Below are 16887 nucleotides of genomic sequence, written 5' to 3'. Positions count from 1 at the left end.
CACAGCTTCTCTCCTTTATAAGCTTACTGTGAAGACAGACCCTTCCCTCATGGCAGAGCCTCACTAGATTCACTGGAGGTCAAGTCTAAATTATCTGGCTCTTAGTCGGAACTGGCTAAACATTGAGTAAATATAGGGATCAGGTGGTATTCTCCTAGGAAAAATACCATACAAATTAAATGATCACTTACCCATCATTTATAAAGAGAACTTAACAGCCTTCATAATGTCACGTCAATTGATTCTTAGAACAGCCTTTGAAATACGCAGGAAAGATGAGAACCCAGATTTTATAGTGGAAGAAGCTGAGGCTCAAAACGTTGAATGACTTGATTCAATGTCCCACAAGTAGTGAAATGGAAAGACCGAGGTTTATAACTCAGACCTTCTAAGTTTTAAGCCCTCCTTCTTCTAAACTACCTGGCCTCTCTTCTCAGTGTTGAGTCCCAAGAGAAGTTATTTTTTATAGAACTCAATACCCCCTCTTCTTTCTAATGCTTTACTGTTCCACTGGGTGGGCAGGAAGACAGTGCTGAGTTTATATCTTTTGTTCTCTGGGTTCTTTCTAGGGACAGCATTTCTTGCTTTATTTACCAGTCTTCAACTTTGTAAGCGAGGCGACTTTCAAGTCGACTATCGCTTTAAGGGTCCGGCCCGGAACCTGGCACACTGTCCACCTTCTCCCCAGCAGCTGGGGCCTCACCTGGGTTAATGATAGAGCCCTGGGGCTGGGGGATGTCACACACTTGATATATCTTCACTGGGTTCATGGGCACCTCCTTGGTGCCGTCGTACATCAGGTTGAATTCCCTGCTCTTGTTGAGCGCACAGCGGAGCTGGGCCTTCCATTTAGCTGCGTCGGGGTCGTCCACCCCTTCCTGGTACTTCCCCTGTCTCCACAGCCCAGGCCTGAGGGATAGGAAACTGCAGTGAGTGCCTGCTTGTTGCCCAGAAACACTGGAAAGTGTGCCCGCCCTCCCTCATACAGACACAGATACACACAGCCCTGCCTGACCGCCCCATCACCTCAACTCCAATTTACAGAGACTGCAGCAGAAAACACCACGCTGGGGACCAGGCAAGGCAGGGCCTGAGACAAATTAAGCCAAATGCAAATACAGTATTTTAAAAAGAGGAGCCTCATCTCAAGTGCTTGTGCCAGCATCATCTATCAAGACTACAATGGCCTTAATGAAGGGTTGAAAATAAAGAAAAATCTGGAACAAGTATACACCAAAATACTAATGGTAGCTTTTGGATAGCAAGATTTCAGGTAATTTTGTTTTGTTTTGCTTGCCTTATTTGTTTTTCACATGAATTGCTTATATAATAAGAAGAGAAAGGGAGGTGGCGTATGATATGAAGAATTTAGGCTTGCTGTTCCCTCTCCCTTCAGTCTTTAATCTGATGCACAAATAACTGTTGAAACCAAGTACCTTTAGGAGTAGCAGCCCATAGGAGGGCAGGAAGCACGCTCTGGGGGTTCAGCTTGCCTCAGTGCGAGGCTGAGGGCCTCAAGTCCTAATAAACTCACACCACCTGCCTTTCCCTGCTTCCTCAAACTCCCACATTGGGAACATTTTGCTGGGGACACCAGTGGCTGGTGGCCTGGGCCAAGACCAGTGTGGCCCCGCCTCTCTGGTTTTCAATTTCCAGGTCTAACAGGCATTTATGTGTCTGTTCACGGGATATCAGCCCTCCCCCACTGTTAACGTATCTCAGATGTCTACACTTTCTTCAGGGCTGTGACGTACGTGCTGGTGCAGAAAAGGGGGCTGTCTTTTGCAGAGGACTCAAGATCAAGAGAACGAGATGGACCGGCCAGACCGCTCCCACTTGATGTTAGGAAGATAAGGTGGCCATGTAGTTAGAATTCTGCAGGGGAACATAGCCTATATAGTCTATAGGTTTGCGGATCCACAACTTTTATTTTTTCAGTAATGCCAACCAAGCTCATAAGAGACTGACATAGAATCCAGAATGCCAGTCTACTCGTTTTCAATGGGAGATAAAGCTGGTCAGTGACCAGCATGGTTAAGTCCAATAACCTGGACATAACCATGTATGATCTCAACCAGTAACTCCTGTATCTGGTTTCTAATGACAATTCCAAGAACATAAGACCCACTCAACATTTAAATCCAAATTTTCAGATGACTCCAAAGCTAAGTGGAAATGATTTGATATTGAACTCTAAATTTGCATTATCTAGACTATCTCTTACCCAGTTGGGTAACCCAGAATCGACAGTAAAAGGCTCCTGCTTTCCCCAAAATCACAGGGCATAAAAATGAAAAGCACTGGAAAGGCAAGACCCCCAGTGAATTTTCAAAGCTGCTCTTGTGTCTTTTTCTTTTTGACCTTGAAGCCAGGAGAAATTCTAAAAATACAAATGTATTCATTTTTAAAACTTGACTTTACTGAATATTGTTCAGATCCCCAAGCCTACAAAAATAATTTTATTTTTTTAAAAATGCTCCCTGCCCCAAAGGAGTTTACAATCCCTTAAAGGAGACAGATGAGTCAATAGATCAGAAATACAGATACTATGTGAACACCAGTAAAACTGCCTAATCCATAAAGAGTCGGGGGTAGGTATGGTTGGCCAAGTTTATCAGAATTTATGATCCTAGGGCTGAATCTTGAACATGGGTAGAAGTTAACCAGGTGAGAAGCGTGGGTCACGATACTCTAAGCAGAAGAAGCTTTATGGGCAAAGGCAGAGGCTGAAAAGCACAGTGCTTAGGGGACCTACAAGCAGTTCAGCTTGCGTGGAGGCAGCATGAGATGAAAGTCTGGGCTTGTAAGTAGGAACCATGCCAAGGAGTTTGGACCTGATTCTTAGAACACTGAGAACCACTGAGAGATTTAAGCAGGTTGTGATGTGATCAGATTTAAGTTTTAGAAAGAACCCTCTAGCTGCAGGACTGAAAAGGGTTTGAAGGGAGGCAAGGCATGAAGATAATACATAGTCTCTATATATAATCCATATAATAGTGTTACTAGGGTCTGAACTAAGGAGGTGGCAGTAGGGATAGAGGATACAGGTAACGAATGAGCTGTTAAAGACGTTGACTTGACAAAGCTTGATGATGAACTGATTCCTTGAAGAAGGTGAGAGAGAAATCAAGGATGATTCCCTGGTTTAGGGTTTGGGAGACTGGGTGGGTGGTGATGCTGGCCACTGAGATAGGAGCAGGTTTAGAAGGATGATTCCCCTTTGGAAATGTCGGATTTCAAATGCCTGTGGAAGGCCTAGGGGAGAATGCCCAGCATGCCCAGGGCACTTTTTTATCCCCACTCACCTCTCACATCACCTGAGGGACTCTCCCTGCCTGCCTCCAGCCTGGAAGAAGGTCCACCAGATTACTGACATCTCTGCCCTGTGGACAAGGACCAATTTCTTTTCATGTCTGTATCCCTGCTCAGGCTTTAGCACACAGTAGGTCAATGTGTATGTGTTGAATTGCCTCAAATTTACAGAAATACACTTCTTGGGGAATGAATAAGTTGCTATTACAGATGGAAGACCAGAAAAACAGCTATGAGCAGAAGGCCAAGGAGACACTGCAGAAAGTGCTGGAGGAGAAAATGCGTGCAGAACAGCAACTGCAGAGCAAACAGGTGTGGGGATGCTCCATAATCCTTGGGGCTGGGAACCCTGGGGCAGTCTGGGTGGCAAGGGAGCCAGCTGCACAACTCCCTGGAACCCCCAAGGCACCACCCTCTCCTCTGATCTCCCTCAGCGGTCCCTGGCCCTGGCCGAGCACAAGTGTGAAGAGTGGAAGAGCCAGTACGAGAGCCACCCCCAGCATGCAACTGTCCCCTACCCTGCCAGCCCAGTAATCATGAATGCCGTCTTCCTTCTCTTTTTTACAATGTGGTACATATGGATTTTTTTTAAATGAGATTTAACCAGCTTTTAAACCTTTCTTCTTTCTAACAATATCACTACTCTCTGACTCTCCAAATGCGCCTTTTAAAGTTGATTTAATTTATGGAAAAATCACCCTTCATACTTTCCCTTTCTTTTTTAAACCTCCCCATGGTGGTGTAATGTAGTAGAAGGAGATTTGGCCTGGGAGTTTGGACACCAGGGTTCTAGCTGCAGTAACCCACAGTTACACACGTTATATTATTAAAGAAAAAAGTAACTTACAGAAATGTATGAGGCCATTATGCACATACACACAAATATATATTCACTCATATATCCATAAAAAAGTAGTCTGGAAGGTTCTATAAAATGTTAAAGGTGTTCATCCCAGGGTGGAGGAGATATACGTTAACTATATTACCCTCTTAAATTTTTACAGTAAATATATATTACTTTTATAATTTAAAAAGCCAAACTTTTCATTTTTAAAAACCTAAAACATGAAAGAAAACTGGAAAACCAACAAAATTAAAACAATCCCTAAGTCTGAGGCAACGAGTTTTTTATCCGAGTACAAGTGATGAATGAAAATACTAAGAATGGTGTGTGACACCTTAAAGTATAGAAAAAAATACAGTAAGGCAAGTAGGCATTAAGATAATAGAATATAAAAAGTTACCCAGATATATTCAGACAACGGACTACTATTCCAGTAATAAAAAGAAATGAATTACTAATATGAGCTACACGGATGAGTCACAACAACATGAGGAGCCAAAGAAGCCACGTGCAAAAGGGTACTTATTGTATGCTTCCATTCATATGAATTTCTAGGATAGGAGACACTAATACATAGTGAAAGAAAGCATGTCAGTGGTTGCCTGATGCCAGGCCTGGGAAACTGACTGTAAAAGGACAAGAAGGAACTTTTTGCAGGTATCGGAAGTGTTCTGTATCTTGACTTTGGCGATGACAATATAGATATACACATTTGTCAAAACTTATCAAATTACATGCTTAAAATGTGTACACCTTGTGGAATGTAATTCATACTTCAATAAAGTTGATTTTAAAGTTAAATTAAAAAGTCACCTATGGGGACTTCCCTGGTGGCACAGTGGTTAAGAATTCGCCTGCTAATGCAGGGGACGTGGTTTCAAGCCCTAGTCTGGGAAGATCCCACATGCCGCCGAGCAACTAAGCCCGTGCGCCACAACTACAGAGCCTGTGCTCTAGAGCCCGTGAGCCACAACTACTGAGCCCGTGTGCCACAACTACCGAAGCCCACGTGCCTAGAGCCCATGCTCCACAACAAGAGAAGCCACCACAGTGAGAAGCCGGTGCACTGCAACAAAGACACGATGCAGCCAAAAATAAATAAATTAATAATAATTTTTTTAAAAATGGTCCCCTAGATGTCTGAGTGAGACAGAGTTCCTTTACGCTTTCAATCCCAGCTCTTCTCTGAAGCCCCCCCTCATTCACCCTGGCAGCATGTGACCACTTTGCATCTCTTTAACACCTTATATTTATTGGCTCCATTCAGATTTGATGCTTGAAAAGTTTTGTATATTTTATGTCTATCTTCCATTAAACTTGGTTCCTCTAAGGCAGGAACAATAATCTCTTTCATAAATTGAGACCATTACAAAAACAGAATTATGTTCCCTTTCCTCCCAATCAGGGGAATTTGAAGTAGGATTGATGAAATCCTGGAAATCATAAGCAAAAATGTCATTTCTGCATTTTTATGGCCAGAGGGTCCTGTGTTTTCATCAGATTCTTGAAGATATCACAGAGCCCAACAATGTTAAGAATCTCTGCTTTGAATCCATGTGCTTTCACCCAGCTCTGTGGTACGAGGCACCCTGCCCCTGGGGCAATCTGTCTGTGGTCCCTGCAAAGATGATAAACCCACATCAAAGACACTCACTCTTCTGCATGTCAGTAGACTCTACTGCCATCTCTTCCTCCACAATGATGTCACTATCGCCATCTTCAAGATTCATTTCTGTCTCATCTATAACACTGTCTTCTTCCTCTTCCTCCTCCTCATCTTCCTTGGAGACATCCTTTAATGTGGCAAGTAGTCTGTTGTAACCAGAAACTTGTTCTGGTTCACTCTATGCTTCACTTTCAGAACTTGAAGTATCTATAAACTCTCTGACTGAAAGTAAAGTGGGGATTTTAAAAACAAAAATTATACTGTTCTTATTGCTACCCCACGACTACCATCAAGCCCACAGTGGAACCAAGTTCAGACTTTTCTAAATAAAAACTAGCTTTTCTGCAAATATGCAATCCTATCTATTCAACCAAACCTAGCACCAAATTTGTTTAAAACAGCGAATCTAGCTATGATTCTAGAAGCGCTTCCTCTTCTTTGAACTGCTAATGTTCCACATGGGAAGACAGCAAACTAAACACATGGAGCTTTAGGCTATAAGGTGATCTAACCTATGTGTCAGACATTTGGCACCTTTAAAGGAGCAATAGGAAAACTTACAACAAAAAAGTGTACTTTATTTCTGAGTCTGTGGTAATGAAATAAGACCTTTGATGATTTTGCACTCTATTTTATGTTAAGCAAACATGACATTCCCTCTTAGGATTCACCAAGAGCCCTCTGGTAAGCCTCCTTAACAGGTTCTAACAGGCTAATCTCTCAGGACAGTTTCATACTCTATTAGTTATCACAATGGCATTTTAACAGACATTTGCACTTAAAACTAAGCAATATTACTAAAATATAGCTTACATCTAAAATCAAAGAGGGTGGAAATGTAGCCAAACTTTATTACCATATATAACCTTAAAAGTAACAGTCCAGTGCTCGCTTCGGCAGCACATATATTAAAAGTAACAGTCCAGAATCTACTATCATAAAGGAGGTATAAAGCATTACCAGTTGACAAGTCTGTGGTTTTGCTTCCTTTCTGGAAACCCTGAGAAGAAACAGGCAATGTTAAACTTTAACTACTAGTATGTAGCAATTAGGAAAAGTCTAATGATACAACTTTAAATGAACATGGCAGACTATACCGTTATAAATACATTATATCTATTGTCAAGTAAAAACTCCATATGCATTTGGACAGGTTTTGGAAGGATATGCCAAATAGATAATAAGAGACGAATGAAAAAGTCTAACAAGACCACATGACAAATACTACAGTCACACAGTAACAGGCTCTCATCCAAAAGATGGGAAATTTTGGCAAATAAAAGCCCTCGGGGTTCACCTTTTCTAGCAAATTTCTTAAGTAGACTATCCCTCTAACTGTTGATAAAGCAGCCCAAAGGGGTGGGATGAGCACTAAGATCATAACTGAGAGTCTGGACACTTATAGAGGAACCCACAACTACCCAAACATTAGTTTCCTCATGGTCATTGAATAGATAGGTGATGTCGAGGGTCCCAAGCAATTCTTTTTTTATTTCTTTTAACTTATTTAATTTATTTATTTTTGCCTGCTATGGGTCTTCGTTGCTGCGCCCGGGCTTTCTCTAGTTGCGGCGAGAGGTGGCTTCTCTTGTTGCGGAGCAGGGGCTCTAGGCTCGCGGGCATCAGTAGTTGCACCACCCTGGCTCAGTAGTTGTGGCTCGCGGGCTCGAGAGTGCAGGCTCAATAGTTGTGGCGCACGGGCTCACTTGCACCGCGGCATGTGGGATCTTCCCGGACCAGGGCTCGAACCCCTGTCCCCTCCGTTGGCAGGCGGATTCTTAACCACTGCGCCACCAGGGAAGCCCCCAAGCAATTCTTTAAAAACATATAAAATGAACACAAGCTTATAAAATCTCTGCCCAGTCGCCACACAGGAGGCGTGCCGTCTAGCATAAAACTACAGGCTCAACAAAGGGTAGGAAGATCGGCGAAGAACCCCATCTCAGGTGGGAAGCCGCCAGGATCCCTGGGCGAGCTAGGCCGGCGCCGGGGCAGCGTGGGACGCGGCGGGAGCCGCCCTGTCACTACCCCCGGGGCACCGGCGGACCAAACGCGGGGACACGCGGGCTCCCACCGGGAAAGGACGCCGGCAGCGCCGGTCCCAGCCTTGCCTCTCCATACCTGTCATAGAAGGGATGCTCCTCGCCGAAATCCCTTAGATGCTTCTTCTGCTTTTTAGTTAGGGAGTTGAGCAGCTGGCTCCGGCTCCGGCTCCGGCTCCGGCTCCGGCTCCCGCGTTTGCCCATGGGGAAGACGTCAAGTCAGCCAACCTCTAAGAATCGCGTTTTTCACCTGGCAGTCGTCTCGTCAACCCACTCACGCGGGATTGCCAACGGCGCTTTACGGCGGAAGCAGGGTGCCATAAAGCAGACCCGCTTTACGTCGCGCTTGTACGACAGGCGTTAGAACTTCCTGTTTCCCATTCCGCCCCCTAGCGAGGCTCTTTGGAAGCACGTGCACGCATGCGCAGCTTTTCTCTGAGCCCCGTAAGGAAGGCAGGCAGGGAGGCTTCGGGCTTCCCCAGGTGGGTAAATGGGTGGGTGTACTTTGTGCGTCTGTTTTGGCTGTGAGAATCAGCCTGCATAAACGTGTAGTAACTGAGATGGTTGAATGCAGTGCCTTTCTATTACGCCATAATACAAATACCAACTAACATTTAAGGCTGCCGGTGCATCTCATTTCATCCTCACAACAGTACACAAATAGGCCTTGTTAATAAGCCTGATACTGGAGATGAGAAAGCTGATGCTTACAAAAGGTTACATACACACTAGCAAGAGAGGAGATGGAAACCTAATTCTCTCTGATGCGACCACAGGCTTTTCCCACTAGGATCTGCCACATGCGTGTGCTATGTGAAGAATGAGGACGCAAGGCTGAGATTCCCGCCCTTACCCTACCCCCTCATTTTCTGAAAGTATTGCAAGGGCCCTTGGTAACACATCTGTTCTGGCATTTTTCATGTTATAAAAGCAAAAACACATCCAGAGAGGTAAAGTGACTTTCCTAAATCACCCGGAGAGTCGATGTTAGAGAAAGCAGTAAAAATAAAGTGTCTCAAAACTGAATTGGGGCAAATTGGGATGGAAAACTTTTAAAGGGTAAGTCACTTTTCTATATCTGGATCGTGGTGGTGGTTACACCTTGTATACAATTACCAAAATTAATCAAACTGTACCTTTAAAATTGGTACATTTTAATGCAAGTAAATAATAACCTCAATAAATAAAGAGGGAAAAAACAGCGCAACTGGACTTAATACTCTAGAGACAGGCAGAGTGTGCAGGGATACTTAAAAACCACAGGATAGTGCTTCCCTGGTGGCACAGTGGTTGGGAGTCTGCCTGCCGATGCAGGGGACACGGGTTCGTGCCCCAGGTCTGGGAAGATCCCACATGCCGCGGAGCGGCTAAGCCCGTGAGCCTGCGCGTCCGGAGCCTGGGCTCCGCAACGGGAGAGGCCACGACAGTGAGAGGCCCGCGTACCGCAAAAAAAAAACAACAAAAACCACAGGATAAACACAGAGACACTTTGTTTCTAATAGTAACTTACAATGTCAATCATAAACCACAGAATTCACCTGAATATGTAAGGTAAAATAGGAGCCATCAAAGATAGTGTTCACTGCCTCTGCTATTAGAGGAGCGTCTGTGAGAGAATTGGACCTTTCTCCAATACCATGTCACACCTATAGAAGTCGCACTACAACTATTCAAATCCTAGTTTTGTCCTTCTGGGGACCATCTACTCCTAATTAGATTCTGGGAGCTTAGGGTGGGGAGGGAGGCAAGGGGAGGGAGGATCAAGAAAATATGCAAACAGCAGGTGGTGCCAGCAGACGGCCCAGCCAAGGAACCCAGAAACAAACACACATCTGACTTCTGTCTCATTGCCACATAAAAAGTACAGTCACTTACGTAAACAAAAGGCTGCTTGCAAATCTCATCATACATACTAAGGCACTAACCACAGTATAACCTGGCTATGACAATAAAGTCATACAATGGTTTTTCTCCTCCCACCCTATTCCAAGTGCCCCAGCTTCCCTCCCCAGAGGCAACCAGTTTCTTGGTGTTCTTCCAGAGATCTGCTATAAAAAGCTATACTCTTGAGCACTTGATGTGACTCTTTACTCTCTCCTGCTTTCCATGTCATTGTAGTCCTATGGACAGGTCTAGACTGTTCCCAGGTTCAGACACAACTGTGCCCTAGCTCCACCCAAGTGCTCTCATCATTGGCTCACTAAGCCCGCTTCTGAAAATATTTATATTAGCCTTTGACAACATAAAAGGGGATGCTTTGTGAAATTTTAACCTGAGGGTTCGCAATTTAAACATATTTTTCATGCCTCCACTGAAAGTTCTCTTAGTAAAACCCACACAAAGAAGATGCATGTGCCAACTAGTGAAGGCCCTGGGAAAATTGTAATAAAGGCAAAATTTGTTCTTCCCTTTCTTCTTCTCACGCTCAGCCCTTCCTTTTCCCTCCTGCAGGGTTTTCTTTGCCCTTTGCCCTCAGGGACTCAGTATTTTCAGGGGTAAAAACAATCCAGGAAATAATCTTTTATACTAGTTTGTAAAGAGAGGCTGATGAATTAATGTTACTTGGGTATTTTCAATTCGGGGAGACTCCCTAGGATAACGATCTCAAGGGGTGGGAGGGGGTGGCTGTCCCTTAAGACAAGATGGTCAGAATATTCAGAGAAGTGTTAGTTTCTCTTTATTAAAAACTTTTTCTTTGGAAAATTTCAAGTATATACAAAAGTAGACAAAACAGTATAATACACTCCCATGTTCCCATCCCTCGGCTTCAATGCAAGGTATGCCCACCCACTACCCCTAACTCCCGCCCCTGTATTATTTTTGAAGCAAATCCCAGACATTGTATTATTTTATCTGTAAATATTTATTTCTAAATATCTAAAAGATAAGGGTTCTTTCTTTAACATAGCTACAATGGCACTATTTCACCTAAAAAAAAGATGATAACAATTATTTAATATCATCATGTAACCAGTCAGTATTCAGATTTCTGCTTGTCTCATAAATGTCGTCTTTTTTTTTTTTTTACACTGTTAGTTGAACATGTTCTGCTGTTCTCTGTGTTTCTCGCGAATACATTGTGGGATTTAGAACTTTGATCAGACTTCATTATAACTGATATTTTATACTTCCATCAGGAGGCGTATACCGTCTGGTTGCCTTTCATTTTGTGATGTTACCAGTCATTGGTAGTCAATGTCTAAATTCGTTAATTCATTAGAGGTCACATTCTAATTCTATCATGAGGTGATATTCTAATTCTATCATTTCTTCTTCACTTACTTGCTGGACTATTTCTATGAAAGCAAGCTTTTCCTTCCCCTAAATTTTGCTTACCCAGTGGTACTGTTTGTATAGGAAAAGCAGAAGAAATGCTTGATTCTCTCCTTTCATTTACTAATTTTCAACACAAGGAGTCAATTCACTGGATCTTCTAATGTTGACCAATCAAGTTTTTTTTTTAATTTTCAGTATCATTATGAACTCATGGAATTATACAAATTGATGTGTTTTAGTCCCTTGCAAATATTACGGTGTACATGATTAGAAAGAGCTTATTTGACATATAGTGATGTATTTGAAAAGACAAACTATGTCCTAATACAAACCACAGAAAGTAAACAGGAGTCTATCTGAGATTCTCAACAGAGCAGGAATGGGAAGGTGGGGAAGGAGCACAATTTGAGGATACAGATCAGATGCTGGGGAAGTTTGAGTTTTGAAATTTATGTGATAATATAAGTGGTAACAAGGGCACATGTGTTCAAGATATGTTGACAGGGAGCCATAAATAATCCAAAGGTATGACTCTCTAATTATGAAAGCTCCGACACCTCAGCTACTGATTTGGGAAGATTCTGGGGAAGGTGTGTGTGCACCCACACATCTGTCTCCTCCTAGATGCCTCAAATCAGACAGTCTCCTCCACCACATGTATGCATACATGTCTGTATACACCCCAAAACCATCCAGCCTCTTCCTGAGAGTGCTGGCAGAAATCCATAAATGAATCTATCTCACTTTCCAACCCAGACAATGAAACAGACTTTGGCTTGGGACTTTAGGAGAATTCTCCACTAACGTGTTCAGAATTACTTGTTTCTGACTCTCTTCTTATCCTTGGACCAAGCTGAGCACTGGTAAGTGTTCTCAGAGAAGCAGCTTTCTTTATTCCAAACTTGGATCTGTATAAGAGGAGGAGGAGGAAAAAGAAGGCTCAGTAACTCCATTGGAAGTACGCTGCCCACCTGGGGCCCTCCCTCCAAACTTCTTCCCTTCAGCACCAATCTAACAGTCCACTTCCATCTCCCCTGGCAAAGAAAGTTGTCCCTGGACCTGCAGACAAAAGAGCCAAACAAGAAGTTACAAGTACCATGAATGTGAGGGTTCATAGTCCTGTTTTCAAATATGTTTCCCTGTTGGGACAGAGCAGGGTCCTGATTTTGACTTTGGTCAGCACCAAACTACCTATCCTTTGATTATCTATGGCTATGATATGAGATCGTGGATATGAAAGCTCTCTGAAATTGGACAAGTGCTGTGTGGATGGGAGGGCTTCTCACTGCTATTATCGGCATTTTGTTTCCTCCTGTAAATCATTCTCTCCAGGCCTCAGTCAAGTCCTTGAGGGCAGCAAGGCACAGGCCAGATAGGAACTCCTGTAAGTCAGGAGCTCCTGGCACAGGGCTAGGGTCAGGGTGATCTCCACGAGCAATGGAGAATGTGTTGACTTCAGAAAAATGAGTTATCTGGGGGCACAGGATCACTGGGGGTCAGTGAGACAAAAAACTGGACTTCTGTTCAGTAAGACTGATTGACCAAATGTGTTTTATCGTGTCTCCCTCCCCAGGCCATTCCAGTAAAATGACAGTGAAGGAATAAAAAAAAAAAGATTTTAACCCACAAGGGTAAAAGAGGACAAAAGCACAGGCGGGGAGATAAGATGGATGAAAGATTTCAACAGTAAATATTAGGAGGTGAAATATTATGTTAACAAAAATAAGGAGTGGGGAGGGCTGATATTTTGATTAGAAAGCTTTCAGTACTATTTAATTTTTAAAGCAGATATATATAAAATTTAAGAAAAATATTATTATAAGTATTTTTTTTAAAAAGAAAGAAGCAAGAGCACCTGGGACTCAGGAGAGACCTGGGTGTCAGATCTTTCTTTGGTACTTGGTGACAGCAGAGCTTGTCACCGTCTCTGTCTGAGCCTGAGCCCTTTTATCTGAAGGAGCTGAACAAATCCCACAATCACCTTCTAGTTCTAACAATTCCTAGTTCTACAAGTAACTTATAGAGGCAGCGCTGACGTCCTCAGAAAAACAACCTGTGCTTTGGAATTAGTCAAAAGTTGTCTCAGATTTCCCCTCTTTCAATTCCTAGCTGTGTGAGCTGGCTGGGCCTCAGTTTACTCAACTCATGCATGAGGATACTGCCTATTTCTCAGGACTGACAGAAGGATTAAATGAAATAAGTAAAGCAACAAATAAGTAAAGCAGCAATGAGACACAAGCATCATTCCTTCATTCATCCTTCAGTAAATATTTATTCAGCGCCTCTTATATGCCAGACAAAATCCCTGCCCTTGTGAAACTTACTGCCTCCTACTGTTTTCTTTTATTCCTACTGAAGCCCTCTGTTTAAACCTTCCCATGTGTATCCTTCTACTATTGTGGCCCCATCCTATCCCCTACCCTAATCTATCCTAAGCCCCTTTGTGAGCTCTGATCGGTTTACTCTTCTGGTCAAAAACATTCTGTGATTTCCCAATGTTTATTGAATCAAGAAACTTGATTCACTCATCCAACAAATGTTTATTGCATGTCTACGATGGGTCAGGCTCTGTTCTAGGTGCTGGGGATACAGCAGTGAGCATGAGAAACAGATAAAAACTTCTGCTCTTATAGTGCTTATATTCTAGTGGGGGAGATAGACAATAACCAAGATAAACAAGTATGATAAGTAAAGCATGTTAGTTGGTGATAAGTTCTAAGAGCAATAAGGCAACAGGTCAGGAAGTGGAGGGGGCGAGGGAGAAGTAAAATTTTAGATAGACTAACCAGCAAGAAGAAGACATCCAAGTAAAGATCTAAGAAAATGAAGGAGGGAACCCTGGGGATAGCAGAGGGAATATGGGTCCAGAAAGAGAGGCTGGCAAGTGCAAAGGCCCTGAGGTAAGAGCACACTTTAAAGGATGAGCAGGGAGGTCAGAATGAGGCCCAGTGTCTGGCAGAGTGAGGAGAGAGGGGAGACGGTTGGGATGTGAGATCTGAGATCTAATAGCTGCAGCTTTTACTCTGATAGAGATAGGGGGCCACTAGGGGTTTTGAGCAGAAAAGTGACGTGGGGTGACTTGTTTTGCAGGATCACTCTGGCTGCTGTGTTTAAAATAAAGAGAAAGGAGAAAATGGCCAAGCAGGGAGATGAGTTGGAAGGCCCCTTGCTGGCCCTCTTCTGTTTGTCCAATCACATCTCTTACTATTCTGCTACCTACCCTGTAGCCCTAACAGACTCTTCTTCCCTGAACACACTTTGCAGCGGCTGACCTATCATCCTCGATGAAGTGGCCTCCACTTCGAATAATAATAACAACTGGAATAATAGCTGCTACTTATCCAGCATCAATAATTCCATTCAATTTTTTAAAAAGTATTGTCTAATTTCACTTACAGACATTATTTCATTTAATGTTTATATTTTGTCCCCACTTATTGGGAAAGCTGAGGCTTTTTACAAGTTGCCACCAATTGGAAGGTCCCTGGGCCCAACCATAAGATAAAGAACACTTGATTCCCTTTTGGTCTCAAGTGGACCATTTGCATCTTTATGGGTCTCCAGACCATGTGACCCTCTGGGCATTTCCTCACAGGAAGCCTGCACAAAGGGAGAGGGAGGTGTTTAGGATGATCCTTAAATGTCAATATTAATTATCTGGATAGAAAAACAGAAACAAAGGACATTTTAGGCAAAGAAAATAGCACTGCACAGGTTCAGAGGTACCACATGGGAGGGTCAGGAAACTGCAGTTTACTGGTGTGTAGCATTTATAGGGATGCATTAGGCAGGAAACAGATCTGGAAGGCCTTGAATGGAATGTCGTATCAAAGAGCTAGGCTTTCTCCTATTTACAGTGAGGGAACATTGAAGGGTTTTAGGTAAACAAACAAGTAAACAAAAATATTGTTTAAGCTTTAACAAGGTAAGAGTGTCCGGGAATGTTGAGGACTGTGTCTGCTTGGAAAGCATGCATTCCTTGTGAAGGAAGCAGCCAGAGTTCTGGCTGATGGTTGCTGTACAGAAAGACAGGCCCAGTTTTGCCACTGTGAGATCTAGATTTTTATATAAAATCTTCCAATTTTTTATATGTTTTCAACAAGTTTTTTAAAAATTTTGATTACGTATAAAATTTTAATTGTATATAAAACCCCGCATAGGAGCTGCCCTCTGGGGGCTTCTGCCTGGAGTATAAGTAAGCTCCAGGAGGACAGGGACTTTGTCTTACTTCCACTGTGTTCTCAGTGCTTGCCACAGAGCCTGGCACACAGTAGGTGTTCATACATGTTTGCTAAATGTATATGTATGTGTTAGTTATTAGTATTCGTATTGTACGCTTGAGGAAACTGAGGCTCATGGAGGACAATAGATGACACGGGAAGTGGCCACACTCAGGTTCAAGTTCAAATCTCTGAACTTAGGGCTTCCCTGGTGGCGCAGTGGTTGAGAGTCCGCCTGCCGATGCAGGGGACACAGGTTTGTGCCCCGGTCCGGGAAGATCCCACATGCCGCAGAGCGCCTAGGCCCGTGAGCCATGGCCGCTGAGCCTGCGCGTCTGGAGCCTGTGCTCCGCAACGGGAGAAGCCACAACAGTGAGAGGCCCGCGTACCTCAAAAAAAAAAAAAAAAAAAAAAAAAATCTCTGAACTTGGAAATAGACAAAATGTCTTGCAAGAAAGATGGATTAAGGTAGACTAAGAGTAGAAGAGTAGAAACAGCTCTTCGTCAGACCCTTACACCACCTCCTATCCCCTATCCAGGATGTGGGGACAGCTCAGATGTCCTGTGTGTGGCTCCACTTGATTTTAACCCCCCTGGGAAACTTCTGATGCCGTTCTCTGAGACTGTTTTCCCTCTCTTATCTCATTCAGACCTAGGAGTCAGAGATGAGGCAGCCCACTCACCACCTGTCCCTCCCCGGCACAGTGACATCTGTAAAACGGTGAGTTGCTAGCAGTAGCAGTTTCTTCTGGGTCTTTCAAATCCAAACAAGGACCCACCAGATCTTGCTGTCCAGGATCCTGGATGACTAAATCCCTAGGGGTACCAGGTAGCTACAAGGCTTTTTCTGATCTAGTTCACTCTTTTACAAACATTATTAGCAGAGCTGCTCATGGCTGCTGCATACATAGAAATGAAAGCAGGTGGGCTGTACAGCAGAAACTAACACAACATTGTGAAGCAACTATACTCCAATAAAAATTAATTTTACAAAAAGAAAGAAAGGAAAGGAGGTGGGAAAACAATAGAGCCAGTGAAGGGGGATTTGGGGAAATAGAATATCAGTGTTTGAGGCTTCTAAAATCAGAGTCAGGATTTCTGCTAAGATCTACTCAGTTGCCATAAAATCAATCCTTCCTTCCTTTCCCTCTTTCTTCCTCTCTTCCTCCCTTCATCAAATCAGACAATAGTTTAGTCAGTCAAGAAACATTTGTTGTTCAGTGTTCAACAGACTCCCATAATTGGCAGGGAATGATTTGAATGATGCCCATGAACTGTGTCACATTTTATTCATATATTCATACACTTTCAATTTATTCAGAAAGGATAAGGAGAGAAGGAAACACTAGCATGTTTTGCCAACTATTACAATTCACAGGGGAAAGCTGTTGTTCCTCTCCACAATTCTGAGAGTAATTTACCAATTTCTGGACTCTTTCCGGAATCTTGTATTTGAAGGCACAGTCACGGCTCAGTGCACTGCTTTCTGTGCCAGAACCCCATGCACTGCATTGCTGGCCAGTCAGT

The 16887-nt window shown here is 43.3% G+C and overlaps 1 protein-coding gene and 1 long non-coding RNA gene across 2 annotated transcripts in view; both read right to left on the bottom strand.

The window, feature by feature from the left end:
• The window catches only part of LOC307055622 (BCL-6 corepressor-like), a 792095-nt gene that overhangs the window by 444859 nt on the left and 330349 nt on the right, over positions 1-16887 (bottom strand).
• LOC307056538 lies at positions 469-8145 on the bottom strand. Its single transcript, XR_013811021.1, has 4 exons — positions 7944-8145; positions 6783-7637; positions 5811-6044; positions 469-909 (listed from the first exon to the last, which is right to left on the bottom strand). It is a non-coding gene; the product is annotated as an uncharacterized lncRNA (long non-coding RNA).

This window comes from Hyperoodon ampullatus, assembly GCF_949752795.1.
Source record: "Hyperoodon ampullatus genome assembly, chromosome: 7".
Classification (NCBI taxonomy): domain Eukaryota; kingdom Metazoa; phylum Chordata; class Mammalia; order Artiodactyla; family Ziphiidae; genus Hyperoodon; species Hyperoodon ampullatus.
Note: the sequence above shows the minus strand (reverse complement) of the source record. Positions and strands in the feature narration are given on the sequence as shown.